The sequence below is a fragment of the Hemibagrus wyckioides genome, linkage group LG01, assembly GCF_019097595.1.
Source record: "Hemibagrus wyckioides isolate EC202008001 linkage group LG01, SWU_Hwy_1.0, whole genome shotgun sequence".
In the NCBI taxonomy this organism is placed as follows: Eukaryota; Metazoa; Chordata; class Actinopteri; order Siluriformes; family Bagridae; genus Hemibagrus; species Hemibagrus wyckioides.
The window spans coordinates 8,800,523-8,803,279 of record NC_080710.1 but is presented as its reverse complement, the minus strand read 5'-3'; positions in this window follow the sequence as shown (position 1 = coordinate 8,803,279).

Here is a 2,757-nt window from a genome sequence, read left to right as displayed (position 1 = left end):
ATTTATAATTAAAATTTACTTATTTATTTTTTAATTTTTATTTATTTAATTTTTCACCCCACTATTTTTCAAAATATCACAATGTTCCACCTTTCGCTCTTGCAATGCTGTTATACGTGTTGCACAGCAATCCCTGCTTGGGACGATTGATAGATAAGAAAAAAAACACTTCCTTAAAAGAAAAAAGTAAACTTGCAACATTAAGGTGGAGGTTATATTCTCTGGATTATTTTAGAATGAGATAAAATATCCCAAATATTCAGTCAGTTTGCAGTTTTGCAGTGATATACTCTACTCTTTTTAACACTTTTTAGAGGGATATTCCGTCAGAACGACGTATCAGTCTTTCACGTCAACCACTTTTTGGAAGAGTTCACACACTTTGTTTAGACTTCGGGAGAATCTGAATTTGAGGGTCAGACATATGAGATTCAGGTTACAATACAATAAAATTCATATCAGTTCCTGCAAGTATTTACACAAAGTCTTTGTTCTAGGTTAATAAACGTATTAATAAATGTTAACCATTAATTGGTTTATTGAAGGAAGGTACAGAGATGAAGGAAATACATTTAAAAAAAAGATGCATTTTCTCATTATTCTCCATTGTAAAAATATTTACCTCCTTTAAAAATAGACACACTTGCATTTTATTTATTTATTTTATTTTATGTATTTTTTTTGCACATATTGTGCATTTTTCCCGATTTCTTTTCTCATTAGTATTATGAGTGGGGTTGTGGTGATATCCTGCAGAGATGAGAAAATACTATACTCATATATCTGCTAATATAAGTAAAAAACATTCAATATACAAATAGAACAAATGTGATTAAGGAAAAATAACCTTATTGCCTTCAGCAAATGTGTATATAAATGTGATATATCGGATTCTATAAAATATAGAGGTATATTTATGATTATGATTAGGTATGATTAGGTTTCACACACACACACACACACACACTCTTGCACCATAATGAACATTTGTAGCAGCTATAAAGCACAAATAGGAACAAGCACAATGAACACACAGTTCTTGTTATTGAAAACAATAAAACCTGTATTACCAAACCCAAATTATTTGGATATTAACTATCCAATCACGGCAGAGGAAAAAGTATGAGGAAGTGCTCACGAGAATAAGCATACACTAAGGAATTCAGAAAGCACACCTTCCAGTAAGGACACCTTTGGAATGTATCATCCTTCCTTCTTGAATTCTTGCATTGTTTTCATGGCATCAGATAAAGACTATTGCAATATTGAATTTATATTATTCAGTATTACTGGGGACCACGTGTCTTGTGGTTGTGCTTTATTTGTTAACTTTCCTGCATGCTTCAGGGAAAACCAATCAAGAAATATATCACTTTTCATATTTGAGCATGTCATTTGAAATATGCAGAGTCGAAAGAAAGTCTAAAGTTTTCCCACGCAAGCAAATTTCTTACACAGTAAAAAGTTCTAAATTCTTGACATATGTAAAACAATTCTGTGAAGCAAAACTTATTTACATTTTCCATATGTTTAAGTTTAAGCATAGATAGAAAAATAGCAGGAGAGCACGTGTCACGTGTCATGTGGTGTTATAAGGAAGTCAGATGCTAGGTTGTTGCAAGCATCTTGAAAAACCTGTCCCCTTGTAGTCTTCAGCTTGTACCTACTTCCTTTTCATCTGTTTCAACAGACAGCGTCAATGACATTTACATTTGATCTATTACTGAATATCTTAATTTCTTACTATACAAATGCTTCTGTAGCATTATTAGAACACATGGGACTTTTCTTCACACACCGATACTTCAGCCAGATTTTGCATATTGGTATTTCCTCCAGGTTCTCCAGTTTCCTCCCCCAGTCCAAAGACATGGTTGTAGGCCGATAGGCTGATCAAAATAATTGTCCATAGTGTGTGAATAAGTGAGTGTGTGTGTGTTTGTGCCCTGAGATTGATCAGCACCCTGATGTGCCAAATTCCCTGGAATAGACTCCCGGCTCCCTGCGACCCTGTGTAGGATAAACAGTACAGAAGATGGATAATTGCAGATGAATGCAGAGCTGTTTCTAATAAAGTGTTCGTTGAGTGTATTTTTAATACTGTTCCAGGCATTAATAGGATCAATGATGATTAATATATTGCATATATTGCAAATATCTGCAGTTTATTTACAATTGTCATACGGTTTTCCCACCAATTCTTACTTCTTTTTTTTCCTTCGATTGTACAGGTAATGTTTTTTCTATTCTTATTATTTATTTTTTATTTGCAACTATTTTTGTTCTACTTTTTATGACACAGGCAGTGGAAATTTCAGTACAATGTTGTGTATATTACAAATTTAAAAAAAAAAGTTTAATTTCCAAAAATAATTATAATAATAATTTCTTATTATATTAATTATAATTAATAATTTCTCTTTTCCACTGTCACATTAATGCAAAGAAAGAAAGAAAGAAAGAGGGGGGAAGTAAATAAATAAATAAAAATAAATAAATAAATAAATAAATAAATAAATAAATAAATAAATAGATAGATAGATAGATAGATAGATAGATAAATAGATAAATAGATAAATAGGTAAATAAATAAATGGTGTCTTAGATATTTGCAGTATGTTAGAAAAAAAAAATGGTGTGAAATTACCCTGAAGTTAATTCTTTTCCTCTTTTTCTGTATCTACATGTCATGTCCTGTGTTTCATTCCTCTTCTAAAGCAGCAGTTTGCATCGATTACAAGAACAACACCTCATACA